Genomic DNA, 16181 nt, shown 5'->3' with positions numbered 1-16181 from the left:
GCTTGACACACCAGGCAATCCATACTAGCCAGTATCAGGACTAACCTGTCTCAGGAAACATAATATTTTTTTCCCCCACTGACACGTTTGTGCTGCATCTAGGGGGGAAAAAAAAAATCAGAAGCAGGTGATGGAGTGGAAGCGTTTTCTACTATACAGATACACTGCAGGTTTTCAGTTTCCATTTGTGGAAAATCCCTTCTCCCCTCTTCCTCCACCCCCTCTAACACACGCAGTTGAATTCACAATGAATCCCCACAGACTGAAACGCTGTGGGCTCCGACAAGGAAGGGCAGTGAAAGGAGGCCAGCAGTGCAAATTGGAGCAGTGGGAGTACACTGCAGGTAGCAGAGTATCAAGATTATCCAGGCACCACAGCCAACAGCTTCCACCTGGAAGGAAGAGAAACAAAAGCCTTCCTTTGTGTCCCAGGGTTTAGTAGGAATTAAGCACAGCTCCCCTTTGTGGCAAGCCTAGACTCTCACTGCGATCAGGGGGCAGCCAGTAAATTCCCCAGGCTGTCCTCAGAGAATGGCCTATTTTAAGCCTGCTTGCAAACATCTCCCTGCGTATGTGCTGTATTTTCACGGAAGAATAATTTAATCTTCATTGCCATCATTAATTTTTGACAGAGAGCACCATACGACATCCTGTTTACAGCCCACTAAATCTCCATTATGAAGCCGTGCTTACAGAAAGAAGAACAATCTGAAGAGCTGTGTTAACTTTTATGGTAACATTCCAGCCCTGAAAGACAGAAAGATGATTAAAGTTGCCAAAAAAAATCCCAAAACACACACACACACACAAAAAAACCACCCACCAAACAACCCCCCCCCCCCAAAACACTACCACCACATTAACATTTTGCTATGCCATTTTCATGCTCCAGAGCAAGAAAGTCTTGTTTAAATAATCCATAGTAATACAGCAGACAGCTTTAAAAATGCATGTGTAAGATATTGGCACTCATCCTTATTGCAATATTTACCCTGCTGCCTCCAGTGGCACTGAACAGCACAGGTAAGTGCTGCTATTTAGAGCCAACAGATATTCGGTGACACAAGCAGAGATTTAACTCTAGCGAGTGGGATTTTGTTAATACTTCTTCTCACAACTCATATAATTTCATTTAGAAATCTAAGGAGTATTTTTGTGAGCAGTGTTAATTTTCCCTGTGGTAAACCCACTCAGAACCAAACCTCACCATCAGCAAGGAGAATTGAGAAGAACCAAGAGCTCAAGGCAGCTTTCAACACAGAGGCATGATGCACAGCCAAGGCTATGAGTGAGGCATAAAACTGTCACTAAATTTGACCAACTGGTCAAATAGGTGCACAAAAGGTGAATACTGCTGAGCAGTTACAGTAGATCAGTTCTCTGTTGCCATTGGGTGCTGATGATACATGGCAAGAGCACGTAGGCATCTTGTCACCATTTCCCAGTGCAGCCATATTACCAGAGTCAGTCCTGACTGGGGTTGGACCTTCATGTCGGCAGTGGTACTACACACCAAAACAACCTGCAGTGCTAGTGCAGGGCTGGCTACAGCCTGGTCCAACACATCTGTCCCTTTTAGTGATAGAGCCCTGAACACTGAAGCTCCTCCATGTTCAGGGTCTCCTCTGAAGGGCAGAATATTCCAGGCCCATCACCTCTGTTACATGCTCATGCTCTGCTAGCAAGTCCAAGTAAGGTGAGTTATAGGTAGACATTTTATCCTTTTGGGTACTATGAAACAGGAGAGCTGTTCACCAGATGTGAGAGAACCGTAACACCGTTTCAACAAAAAGGTAATCTCATGGTTCATGCCTAGGTTTACCCAACTATGTTAGGCACACCCAATTAATGTAACACTTCCTCAAAAGTCAGTGAAACAAGAGAGGTCCCTCCAGAGAGTAATTCCAGTCATTGACTAAATTACTTGAAAGTTAGCACAATGCCTGGATTATCCTCTGGAGGTCTCCCACATCTCCCCTCCTGCAAAGAGTGTACAGAAATACTCAGATACATGATGCACATGGCTGGGTAAATCTGGATAACTCTCCTCCTACCACTGTGCCTTATCTTCACAATGAGACTTTATCTTTTACAATGGTTTGAAGGCTATCCAAGACACAGCCAAGATTTCTAGCCCTACCTAACTATTCCAGGTAGGATTATTAAGTATTTTTTGAGGTGTTGAGATATGTATTTAATAAAGTACTTCCCCTTCAACCTGCTTCAAGCAGCAAACATTTTCCACACGCACCCCATTTCCTTTGGAATTAAGAAAGCTGAGTCATGGCTCAGTACTGTAAAATAACCCAAATAACCCTCATCAATATTAACTCCCACTTAGGGAATAACCTCAGTGGTACTCTTAGAATAGAATAGAACAGAATAGAATAGAATAGACCAGGCTGGAAGAGACCTTCAAGATCATCATGTCCAACCCATCACCCAATCCAACACACCCAAACAACTAAGCCATGGTACCAAGCACCCTATCAAGCCTCCTCCTGCACACCTCCAATGATGGTGACTCCACCACCTCACCGGGCAGCCCATTCCAATGGGCAATCACTCTCTCTGTATAGACCTTCTTCCTAACATCCAACCTAAACCTGCCCTGGCACAGCCTGAGACTGTGTCCTCTTGTTCTGGTACTGGCTGCCTGGAAGAAGAGACCAACATCCGCCTGTCTACAACCTCCCTTCAGGTAGTTGTAGAGAGTAATAAGGTCACCCCTGAGTCTCCTCCAGGCTAAGCAACCCCAGCTCCCTCAGTCTCTCTTCATAGGGCTTGTGATAGGGTGATAATGTGACCTAGGGTGATAAGGTGACCTAGGGTGACAGGACCAAAACAGTTTTGACTGTTTTTTTTCACCAGCTACCCTCAGAGTCAAGCTTTTTGCAAAAAGAGCGGGAGACATTTTAATCACCACTTTCAGGTACTCCTGTTGGGATACTACTGGTGGCTATCACATATGAACACTTTTTTTTTTTAACTTCATTGTTGTCAGGGCATAGCACAGCCTTCACCTGGGGAACATTCATGCCCTGTTTGACTCCTCCTCTGCAAGCCACATATACACTTACCCGATTCTATTTTTTGCCTCCTCCAGATATTTTCTTAACAAAAACCAGTTGTCCATTCTCACAGCCTAATGTCCACAACTGCTTCTTTTGTTTCCCACACTGATTACAAATGCCCTCCCCAAGTCTTCTCTTCGCTCAGCCCTCATAGTCCCTTATCATAGAATCAACAAGGTTGGAAAAGACTTCAAAGATCATCAAGTCCAACCTGTCACCACAGACCTCATGCCTACTAGACCATGGCACCAAGTGCCACATGCAATCCCCTCCTGAACACCTCCAGGGATGGTGACTCCACCACCTTGAGTACTTTCCGCACCTTGAGTCCTGTGTCCAGTTCTGGGCCCCTCAGTTTAAGAAGGACATCGAGACACTTGAACGTGTCCAGAGAAGGGCAACGAGGCTGGGGAGAGGCCTTGAACACAAGCCCTATGAGGAGAGGCTGAGGGAGCTGGGATTGTTTAGCCTGGAGAAGAGGAGGCTCAGGGGAGACCTCATTGCCCTCTACAACTACCTGAAAGGTGGTTGTAGCCAGGAAGGGGTTGGTCTCTTCTCTCAAGCAACCAGCACCAGAACAAGGGGACACAGTCTCAAGCTGCATTAGGGGAAGTTTAGGCTCAAGGTGAGGAGAAAGATCTTCACCGAGCGAGTCATTCATCATTGGAATGTGCTGCCCAGGGAGGTGGTGGAGTCACCATCCCTGGAGGTGTTCAAGAGGGGATTGGACATGGCACTTGGTGCCATGGTCTAGTCATGAGGTCTGTGGAGACAGCTTGGACTTAATGATCCTCAAGGTCTCTTCCAGCCTTGGTGATACTGTGATACTGTGATGCTGTGATACCTCCCTGGGCAGCCCATTCCAATGGCTAACAACTCTCTCAGTGAAGAACTTTCTCCTCATCTCCAGTCTAAATCTCCCCTAGCACAGCTTGAGACTGTGTCCTCTTGTTCTGGGGCTGGTTGCCTGGGAGAAGAGACCAAGCCCCACCTGGCTACAACCACCCTTCAGGGAGTTGTAGACAGCAATAAGGTCTCCCCTGAGCCTCCTCTTCTCCAGGCTAAACAATCCCAGCTCCCTCAGCCTCTCCTCATAGTGCTTGTGCTTGAGGCCTCTCACCAGCCTCATTGCCCTTCTCTGGACATGTTCAAGTGTCTCAATGTCCTTCTTAAATTGAGAGGCCCAGAACTTAGAGGCACTTGCTCCTTCATCCCAGTCCTATCTCAGCCTTCACTGGGGAATTGCTAAAAGGCTGATGAAAAAGCAGAGGAAAGTTGAGAACCACTCCTCAGCCCCTAGAGAGTCCACCTCACCTTTGCTGTCCACACCCCTCTGCTGATCCCTCTGTGCCACTGCACCACCACCGCCTGCATATGCCCCTGGGATGAAGTGTAAGGAGCAGAGGTAGGATAGCCAGGGAGGGCACGTTGAGATGGTCCTATTGTTCCTGAAGATTACATCACTTCTGAATTGCCCAGGTCATCTCTATCTCAGCCTGGCACCCTTCTGTTCTAACTCTCCCTGCCACATCTGCTGTGACCCTTGCCCTCCATGAACCACTGTGCTTTGTCTCTCCTTTCCCTCCAGCATGCTGAGCAAATAATAAAGCTTTTAGTGCAGGCTGTGGTCAGAAAGGAACTGAGAGAAACAGTTACTTTTACTGACATTTCTTTGTTTCCATGGCTATTAGGGACAAAATTGAATAAGGAGGTAGAATCAGCAAACCCATCAGCCCTGCACTGTGGTTAAAGGGCTGTAAACCCTGCTGAGAAACTGGTGATCATCTTTTTGCTTTCTTTTTCCTTCTGTCTATATCTAATGCATGTCTGTTTAATAGCTCTGACAACATTTGCCAAGTGAAGATCAGATGCAGGATTTGGAAGAGAGAATAACTGTTAACAGCTGAATGTAACAATTAAATTATGCAAATGAGAAGAACACTTAAATACTTAGGTAGCAGACTTTGCAGAAAGCTCACACCCCAAACCCTTGCAAACTCAGTGCTGTACTTTAAGTTAATGCTACATGGTATAATCATAGAATCAGTCAGGGTTGGAAGGGACCACAAGGATCATCTAGTTCCAACCCCCCTGCCATGGGCAGGGACACCCCACACTAGATCAGGCTGGCCAGAGCCTCATCCAGCCTGGGCTTAAACACCTCCAGGGATGGGGCCTCAACCACCTCCCTGGACAACCCATTGCAGGGCTTCACCACTCTCATGGTGAAGAACTTCCTCCTCACATCCAGCCTGAATCTCCCCACCTCCAGCTTCATTCCATTCCCCCTAGTCCTATCACTCCCTGATATCCTGAGAAGTCCCTCCCCAGCCTTCTTGTAGGCCCCCTTCAGATACTGGAAGGCCACAATAAGGTCACTTCAGAGCCTTCTATTCTCCAGACTGAACAGCCCCAACTCCTTCAGTATGTCCTCATAGGAGAGGTGCTCCATCCCTCTGATCATCCTCGTGGCCCTTCTCTGGACATGTTCCAGCACCTCCATATCCCTCTTGTAATAGGGGCTCCAGAACTGGACGCAGTACTCCAGGTGGGGTCTTCCCAGAGCTGAGTAGAGGGGGAGAATCACTTCCCTTGACCTGCTGGTCACACTTCTCTTGATGCAGCCCAGGATCTGATTGGCCTTCTGGGCTGCAAGTGCACATTGCCATGTTATCTAATAAACATAATAGCCATGACTGTGTGTGACTTTTCATGTGGAGTGAAAGAAAGTACTAAAGCTTCTGTGCAAGGATGCCCAAAGGAAGCTATTCTCACTAGACATCAAAGAAATGTGCTGCACACCCTTTATCCCACTGTGCTGAAACTTATTTTATCATTTACATGCATGGAGCAATGTACATTTAAATGTTATTTTTTTTTAAAGAAGGGGGACGGAGGGAAAGGCAACAAACAGACCACATGGATGCTGTTGCATTTGGAGGGGTACAAAAAGCTAACCACAATGATGTCATGTGCTCTAGCTGCTTGGCCTGGTGTTTGGATTTTTCTGAAAAGAAGAGCTCCTCTTCACTGGCAGTTCAGAGGCCAGGCCCAGGAGATGCAGGAAAATTGTGCAGTGGATCTTCACTCAAAAGCTCACCTCGTCCTTTCTGGGATTTCAGAAGTTTAAACGGTGCTGAATTTGCTCTTTGGAAAGGGGAGAAAGTTTTCATCACTTCAAAGTGACTGCTGAAGTCCCTTTGGTTTTGTGACAACATCTAGCACATGGCTTGTTTTGTGTGGCAAAAAAAGAACCCTGTTTGTGGGGAGCAGTGATTCTGGAGGCCATCAGGGTGTTGGAGGGCTACCAAGGACTTGGTGGTGGGTACTTTCTCTTTCCTACTTCTTTACAGAGAAAGGGAGGTAACCATTGTGTCTTGAAACGTTTACAGCTTAGAGACGGTGACTGGCAGAGCCCAAGACAGAGATTATCAACCTGATTTGTGACTCTCTACTTCAGGATGACAGTCACCTTCAGCACGCAAAGAAAAGCGTCATGGATTTCTCCTCATACAGCCAATGCAGCCTTAGTCCGCATTGCCTCCTGCAATACATGTTCCTCTTTCTCTCTTGCTTCTCCTTTTCCTTCCACACCTTTGGGCCATTACACTTTTAGCTGTGTCTGGAGTGGCTTGCTGCTGTGCACACACTACAGATGTTGGTAGAGGACATGTTTATTTTACAATATTGAACTAGGCCCTAAACCCTCCAACACACTCAATCTACTTGAGGCATCTGCAGCAGCAAATTCTTCTCTGCTTTGCCTGCAGCTTCAGGCAAAGTGCCTTTGCTATCCATTTTCCTGTTGTACACAGGATGGACTACTGTTTATTTCTGCATTCAGAGGTTTACAGTGAGGCTCTTTTCAGACTCTCACTCCCCTGTGAGGAGAGGAAAGAAAAGGAAGGAGAAGAAAAAAAAATCAAGACAAACTACTAGTTTGGATCACACCACAGTTTGAGAACAGCAGTGCCTCAGGTGCTGGCATGTGTGGAGGGGCAGTGAGAGTATTGCACTCCCTTCTTCTACTTTTCTTGCCCTCCCTGACATGGTGGCTAGAGACCCTGACTCTGAGGTCCAGGATCAAGGAAGAGTCAGGGAGAGACTTATGTGCACTCCAAGGAGGAGAGGATCTGCCATAGCACAGATAGCCTGAGGGTTCATGTTTTGTTTAATAGCTTGTTCATTATAATTTCCCTCAAAGCATGCCATAAATGGGAGAGAGAGAGGCAGTAACTGCGATCCTTTGAGGGTTTAATCATGCTCATTATTTGAATGCCTAAATATAAGAATAAATAAACAGGCTGTGGGGGCTATGTTACATATTTTCACTTGCATTCTTTTCCAGCCAGAAATCAGGCTTCTCACTTTCATAACAATTGTGCTAGCCACTAGGTGATTACATAGAGGGAAAGAAAAGAAGTACCACACCCCTTCTTCTCTGGTTGGTATTTGGGCAGGGAGAGGAGAGAAGAAAGGAATGGGCAAATGTTTTAGGACCCACCACAGACAGAGAAAGGTGGTTACCAAAACTAGATGGATGAGATTTACTCTTTGGAAATGTCTCTTTGGAAAAGTCAGTAATGAGCCAGAAAAATTGACGATGACTAAGTCAAGCCTTCCCACTTCTAAAAACAGGCATCTACAATAAATCTGCCTAAACTGTTCATAACTGTCCTGGGCTCACACTGTTCATAATTGCCCTGGGCCCACACTGTTCATCTTTCTAACTCACATCCTTTTTCTCACCCCTCTTTGATTTAATGGCAAATTTCTTGGGACACTGTGCATCTTTTGCTGTCTTTGCATCTCTTTAGATCCCATTATATCACAAATAAATACCACTTCCAAAATGCAGTGTTCTCCACTTAGCAACTTTGCATCAGTTTAGTGCTTTGATCATTGGGATGCTACAATAACTTCAGGTTGCGCTAAGAAAAAAAATACGTATTTTTTGTAAGGAGTAAATAGGACGAGTGTCAAGAAGCCAGGAATCTTAAAGACATTGGCAACTTGTCATGTGCTTTGGTATAAATAAGCTGCTGTTAGAGCAGAAGCCATTATGACGTCTGTTTTATGATTTCCTGCTAAAATTCCATTTCTTCCTGCCCTCCTATATGCAGCCACTATATACATCCCCAGACCCCTCAACCAAACCAAACCAAACCAAACCAAACCAAACCAAACCAAACCAATCTAAAGTTTATTCCAGGGCTATTTAACTACATCAGGCTTGCTTCCACTGAGAAGCAGTTATAGAAGCCCCAACACCTTCCTGTGCTAGGAATCAAATCCTGGTCCTTGAGCAAGGAGATGGATGTGGCTGGCACATGAAGCATTGTCTTGCATTGCTTGTGCATAGCCTCTGCAGGAGCATGTGAACTAACTTCAAGGAACTGCCAGACAAGGCTCTCTGCCTTTTCCCATGAGATGGGCAGGAATGCTACTGCCCATGGGGCTGATGGAAGTGAATTTCTTACAACAACACAGAGCTTTGATGCTGCTTTTCTCGAGCTGGCTGAGGTTAGTGAGAACATTGCCCACAAGCCAAGGAAACAGTCAGCGGTCTCACCCTTCGCAAAAAATGAAAACAAAAGGGGAAAGCTACAGAGGTGGAGACTAGCTGCCCTGAACAGAAAACAAGATATGCAGAAGGATCCTGTCCTCCTGCAGAGGACCTAAAGCTGGAAAAATATGAGGAAAAAAAACACCAGCATCACCTCCATCCCCCAGTTTAATTCTAATTTGCACATTTTGTTCTGAGGAGGTCAGTGGGGACCTTCCCAGGTCAGACTTTATAAAGAGTTGGTCTCCAGAGACAGAGCTGGGCTCCTCTCCACTGTATTTTTACATTTCCTTCCATCCATTGATATAAACCTATCACCCAACCCTTTCCTACAAAGGAGTTTACTGTAGCACTACAAGAAGTTTGTCCTTACAGAGAAAAGAGGAACCAAAAGTTTTGTGGAGAACTTCACCAGCCTGCTTTAGAAAACTCTTAGAAGTTACCCTTCAACTGACATATTACAGTCCTGCGCAAGCACATGTTACTCAAAGCAGTTATGCCACTGTTCTGCATACTTCACTTCCCTTCACTGCTCCAGTTGGAGTAGGACCATGTAGCTTTTAGTTGTGTTAGCCAGAAAGTGGTAATGTTCTTCCAAAAAAAAAAAGCTGCTAGCTTTGCTCCTTCCACAACACACAATAGCATGAGTCTGCAAAACCCACCCATTTCAGCACACCAAAGCCCTCTGAAGTTTTCAGGACTACCACAAGAGCAGAGGACACATGCATCACAGATTTTGGTTAGATTACATAGAATAGAATACACAGGATAAACCAGGTTGGAAGAGACCTTCAAGATCATCGCGTCCAACCCATCAACCAATCCAACACCACCTAAACAACTAACCCATGGCACCAAGCACCCCATCAAGTCTTCTCCTGAACACCTCCAATGATGGTGACTCCACCACCTCCCCAGGCAGCCCATTCCAATGGGCAATCACTCTCTCTGTATAGAACTTTTTCCTAACATCTAGCCTGAACCTCCCCTGGCGCAGCCTGAGACTGTGTCCTCTTGTCCTGGTACTGGCTTGCATCCAGCCTCAACAGCTGTGATTGCTGAGCAGACACAGGACAGCAGGGAATCACTTCTCCCAGGGCTCTGCAAGCCTACCAGGATCATAGGCTATGCAAGATGCAGATGTATCTGGTCCCCAGATTTTAATATCCCTTTTCCATCTCCAAACCCTCAAGTACTGTGGAAGTTAATGGTTTGGTTTGTTTTTTTCTAATTGTTTATTAAATAAATATGTGACATCAGAAATTACTCTGTAGATTCTCCCTCGTCTATATTTACCCAGGCATAATACCAGCTGCCTACACAATTTTTGTCTTACTAATGCATAGCAATAATCATAGATCCACCCACAGCCCATCTATTTTGGTAGAGTGCAGAAATAGACATTAAACCTATAAATGTCAGAGCATGCCTTCATTTTAGATGTTAGTATTATTTAAATGAGCACTTGAATGACGTTTCCCCATCGTGATAGCTTTTCAAATTATGGTATATCACACATGAAGTGCATTGGCCCTGCTTTAAGCACCTTCAGCCCATTAGGCCCATCTATAATTTCATGCTTTTATAAATGCTAACACATTGTAGAAGAGATGTGGTCTCTTTGTTTATGCCCAGGACGCCCCAGGGAAATGCTGATGCCATAATTACCTGTGTATGGCTTGAACATTAGGCTTTGGTCTGGAGGTAAACATGCCTCGTGCTTGTTGTTCAGATGTACTTGAGAACAGCTGCATCTTGGTGGCTGGAACAGGGTGTGATCTTGAATGTGTGCTCAGCATTTCAGAGCAGGCAGGACATCTAAAAGCAGTGCTGTTGGAGGGAAAACACATTAACAGGAAAATAGAATAGAGTAGAGTAGAGTAGAGTAGAGTAGAGTAGAGTAGAGTAGAGTAGAGTAGAGTAGAGTAGAATAGAATAGAATAGAATAGAATAGAATAGAATAGAATAGAATAGAATAGAATAGAATAGACCAGACCAGGTTGGAAGAGACCTTCAAGATCATCATGTCCAACCTATTATCCAAAACCACCTAATCAGCTAAACCATGCAACCAAGCACCCTATCAAGTATCCTCCTGAACACCTCCAATGATGGTGACTCCACCAAGTAGCAAGTCATCTTTACTCCCTAGCTCTGGGAAAATAGAAGTAATATTGTTCTGATCACAAGAGACCCAGTAAGGCTGTGGTGCTTGGGGATGTGGTTTAGAGGGTGAACTTTGTAGAGTAGGGTTATTGGTTGGACTTAGTGATCCTGAGGGTCTTTTTCACCCTGAATATTTCTGTGATTCTGGGATTAATTAAAAGAAAAACTAGGAGGAAGGACTGGTTCTTTGAGACTCAGTAGGCATGGGGAAACCTATTGCAAGAAAGCTTGATTCTTCAAAAATAAAAATAACTAAGAGCAGAAACAGACTACAGTTAGACCAGATCAGCTCAATGCTGGTTTCAAGGAACACCAAAGAAAACCTGCTTAACCAGAACAGTACAAAAGGAGACACCCAGGATCAGATTGCTGGGCATAATGTGCCTGTTGTAGGGTGTAAAAGTGCTTCCACAGTTCTCTCATGCAAGAGTGGAGGCTAAACACTGCAACTGAGGCATCTGTTTGTGAGAAAGATGTTATCTGTCTTTTAGCAAGGCCTCTCATTAGAGTAAGTTCTTTGACCACAAACATCACATTTTATTACAGCATGCAAACGCTTCATCAGGCAGGAAAATAAGTTAATTCTTGTCTCTAAAATAAGAACCAGAGTGTGCTGCTCACACACTGCATAGCATAGAAGCTGTGCAATCATTGCGCACACACACACAACCCGCATGTGCAAAAGCAACAGTGACACCTCGTGGGCAATATTCAGGTTCAAATTTAATAACCAGGATTTCTTCTGAAGCATCAACTTTAGCAGAAGTCATCACTATAAAAATAGGACACACGTTTGCTGTAACACTGGGGGAAAAACAAGCCCCATCCTTTACCAAGTGCTGGGCAGATAGTGCAGACAGTCCAGCAGCATTATACAAAGTTAGATTGTGTTCTGGAGAAGGACTGATGGGATGCTGACTGGCATTGGGGGCCTATAGTAGGGGTTTAGTTAGAATCAGACCTTGAAGGAAATCTCCCACTCATCTCTACTTACTCCAGTTTGGTTGGCATCATAGCACTGTCTTGGTGTATGAAACTAAACCAAATAACATCTTTCAGGGAAACACGCTGCGCAGAACAAGCAGGCACTTGAGTCCACAGGACCAAAGCTGACCTTGTCTGAAGCCCCAAAGTGCAGCAGAGGTTAGTTCTCCCAGCCCTCCCAGAGCCATACAAAGACTGCATTCTGGGATGTTTAATAAGCCAGGCTTTGCATGGTGTTATTGTGGCTGCTTCCACACCCTGGCTAGCCTGCATCTGCTCTTCACGCTATGTCCCCAAGTATCTCTATTCCCCGGACTGCCAACTCTAATAAACAAGGAGGAGGAATAGAATAGAATAGAATAGAATAGAATAGAATAGAATAGAATAGAATAGAATAGAATAGAATAGAATAGAATAGAATAGAATAGAATAGAATAGAATAGGAGTGGAGTAGAGTAGAATAGAATAGAATAGAGTAGAATAGAATAGAATAGAGTAGAATAGAATAGACCAGACCAGGTTGGAAGAGACCTTGAAGATACAGATTACCTCAAGGGTCGAGAGGATATACAGAGAGATCTAGATAGACTGGAGAGCAAGCCAATCACCTACTATATGAAATTTAATACAAGTAATGGCACGAATCTTCACCAGGAATGGGATATTCCTAGGTATATATGTACAAACTGGGGGACATGAGGCTGGAGGGCAGCCCTGCAGAAAGAGATCTGCAGGACTAGACTGATAGCAAATTGAACTGTCAACAGTGTGCCCTGGCAGCAGAAAAGGCCAGCTGTGGCTGGGGGTGAATTCTTGGACCAAACCACTGAAATTCCTTCCTGTGTTACAAATTCTTTGGCTTTCTTATAATGATATTAAGCAATGCAGTGTCATGTTTAGGAGGGTGTAATTAAACCACTTGCAATTAGCTAGATTTGTGATTTCAAGCCAGGTCTTCAACTAGACCATGGCATCTATCAATTTATTCTAATTTATTTTGTAACATCCAATGCTTTTTTTGGAGAAAAATGAACAAAATGCAACTTCAGATTTTTTTTTTAAGTTTTCTCTTTTAAGAGGAAAAGAAATAATTTCATTATGAGGAAACAGAAACAACCCAAACTTTCTGGACAAGTTTTCCATCCATAAAAGATGTTAGCTCTCTTATCAGAGAAACCTGTTTCTATTGTATTCCTATCAAGCAGTAATTGCCATTTTAAGGCTAGTTCACTAGCTAAATGGATGGATGTCTTCCCAGAATTGTAAGAATCAAATCTAATCAAATTGAATAGAATAGAATTAACCAGGTTGGAAAAGGCCAGCGAAAGCATGCAGATTATCTCTCCTGAGAGAAGCAAAACCAGCCGAGATCAGAAAAGAGAAGAGAAAAAAGGAATGGAATAGAATAGAATTAACCAGGTTGGAAGAGACCTTTGAGATTATCGAGTCCAACCTATCATCCAACACCATCTAAACTAAACCGTGGCACCAAGCACCCCATCAAGTCTCTTCCTAAACACCTCCAGTGATGGTGACTCCACCATCTCCCTGGGCAGCACATTCCAATGGCCAATCACTCTTTCTGTGAAGAACTTATTCCTAATATCCAGCCTAAACCTCACCTGGCACAGCTGGAGACTGTGTCCTCTTGTTCTGGTGCTGGTTGCCTGGGAGAAGAGACCAACCCCCACCTGGCTACAACCTCCCTTCAGGCAGTTGTAGACAGCAATAAGGTCTCCCCTGAGCCTCCTCTTCTCCAGGCTAAGCAACCCCAGATCCCTCAGCCTCTCCTCACAGGGCCTGTGCTCCAAACCCCTCACCAGCTTTGTTGCCCTTCTCTGGACACATTCTAGTGTCTCGTTGTCCTTCTTAAACTGAGGGGCCTGGAACTGGACACAGGACTCAAGGTGTGGCCTAACCAATACAGAGTACAGGGGCACAATGACCTCCCTGCTCCTGCTGGCCACACTATTCCTAATGCAGGCCAGGATGCCATTTGCCTTCTTGACCACCTGGGCACACTGCTGGCTCATGTTCAGCCTACTAGCAACCAGTACCCCCAGGTCCCTTTCTGCCTGGCCACTCTCCAGCCACTCTGACCCCAGTCTGCAGCACTGCATGGGGTTGTTCTGGCCAATGTGTAGAACCCAGCACATAGATGTGTTAAATCTCATGCCCTTGGACTCTCCAGTGATGGTGACTCCACCACCTCCCCAGGTAGCCATTTCCAATGGGCAATCACTCTCTCTGTGTAAAACTTCCTCCTAACCTCCAGCCTAAACCTCCCGTGGTGCAGCCTGAGACTGTGTCCTCTTGTTCGGGTGCTGGTTGCCTGGGAGAAGAGATCAACCTCTGCCTGTCTACAGCCTCCCTTCAGGTAGTCGTAAAGAGCAATAAGGTCACCCCTGAGTCTCCTTTTCTCCAGGCTAAGCAACCCCAGCTCCCTCAGTCTCTCCTCATAGGGCTTGTGTTCCAAGCCCCTCACCAGCTTTGTTGCCCGTTTCTGGACACGCTCCAGCAAGTCAATATATTATATACATTATTTTATATATATATATAAAATAATTAATAATAATTATTATATATATTTTCCAATATATTATATATATTTTCCTTTATAAGAATTTCTGTCCTCCCTGTGTCCTTCTACAATCCTGTAGTTTTTTTCCCCCACAGTCAGAAACCAAGACCAGATCCCTTTTATCTTTCATGTAAACCGTACTACTGAGAATGCAATTGGCACTTAAGCGTAGAAAATAAAACTAGCCAGAGGCCATGGGAAATGCAGCAATGACATTTATTGGAGTTTCTCCAGGCATTACATGAAAAACTTTAAAAGTGAAACTGAGGATAAAGCACATTCAGTGCATTAAAAAAAAAATAAAATAATTCTGAATAACCTTGATTCTTTGTAATACACACTGACTGCAGTTCCTGGGATTGGTTTTGTACATACACATCAGCTACAATGCACTCTGAACAAAACTGCAAAGAACTGCCTTTTCAGTTTGAATTTCCACACACTCCCCCCCAGTACAACACAATAATCTCGAAATACCTAGACAGATTCCACGTCATTTTATACACAGTGTTAAGACCTTTCGCCCCAACTGTAAAAAGATTGTTAAGTAAATCAGTATCTTTAATCAAATAAAACATCATGGAAGTAAAAAAAAAAAGAAAACCAAAAAACCAACAAACAAGCCAAAACCAAACAATCCAGGAGACTCTAAGCCCCTAAGTTCCACAGCAGCGTGCAGCAAATCAGCTTTGTTGTTCTTCACTTTGATGTTAACATCAAGCATGATACTTAGAAAGCAGTGATACTCGGTGTCTTTGCTTTCTAAACTGGGCAATCTTATGCATAAAGCCACTGCTGGATTTGGCACTTTGCTTAATTGTTTTTCTTACTAAAAAGAATGCTTCCTGAAATACAGTATAAATGGTAAGAGATAACATGAGCCACCGTAGCACTCAGCGGTTCAGACGTGCACTCCAAAACACGTGTCTATGACACATTTGTCTAAGCCTTCTCAAAAATTCCACTCAAAAACACTTTAAAATCTATATGCATCTTTTTATACCTTTAGAAACAAATATTCTCCCTTGAAATGATCAGAGCTTACATCACCTTCTACCCAGAACACTCAAATCCATGACTTGTTTTAAAAAGAACGCCACAAAGCAGTATTAAAACAGGAAAAACCTGGAAAGCATTATTAAAACCACACCTCAACTTCAGAATCCCCTTTGACATGTACACCCACTGTGTATGCAAAAACTGAAAGGTACAGAATACCTGAAACTTGCTTGGTCCTCTCTCATGCACTTATGCTCAACTTCCTGCAACCTGCCCCAATTTTCCCTTCAAATAAAATTTACGAACACCCTTCTGACTCCCACTATGATAAGACAAGGCTTCTTGTAGTATTTCTTTGGTTAAATAAGAATTCCTTACACACCTAACTCTTACAACAGTGTTCTGTGGAAAATGAACATCAGAATAAATGCCATCCCATGGCTTTGCTGCCTTCCTCCTGTCATCATGATCGAGCCAAGGACAGGTGGAAGCAAACAGGCCAGGAAGGGAATTAGCAATCCCGGTCAGCTCTTGCCTTTACAAGTTCTGCAAGCGTGTACTGATACCTACTCTTAGCTCTGAGTTACAGAGGTGAAGCTATGATGCTTTTCGTTTCCAGTTCCAACATGCACGTGGAATTACGCTGCTGACTGGTACAGCGCAGGCAGCGAATGGCACTACAGCTCTTTCTATAGGAGAACCAAGTCATGATACTTATTCTGCTTACTGGTCTGTGCACACAATGTCAGCAGAATTCAAAGAGAGGCAAGCATGAAATCACATGGATTTTCTGCAGAAGATGTGAAACATG

The sequence above is a fragment of the Dryobates pubescens genome, chromosome 7 (genome assembly GCF_014839835.1).
Source record: "Dryobates pubescens isolate bDryPub1 chromosome 7, bDryPub1.pri, whole genome shotgun sequence".
NCBI lineage: Eukaryota > Metazoa > Chordata > Aves > Piciformes > Picidae > Dryobates > Dryobates pubescens.
The sequence above is the reverse complement of the archived record's forward strand: the minus strand, read 5'-3'. Positions refer to the sequence as shown.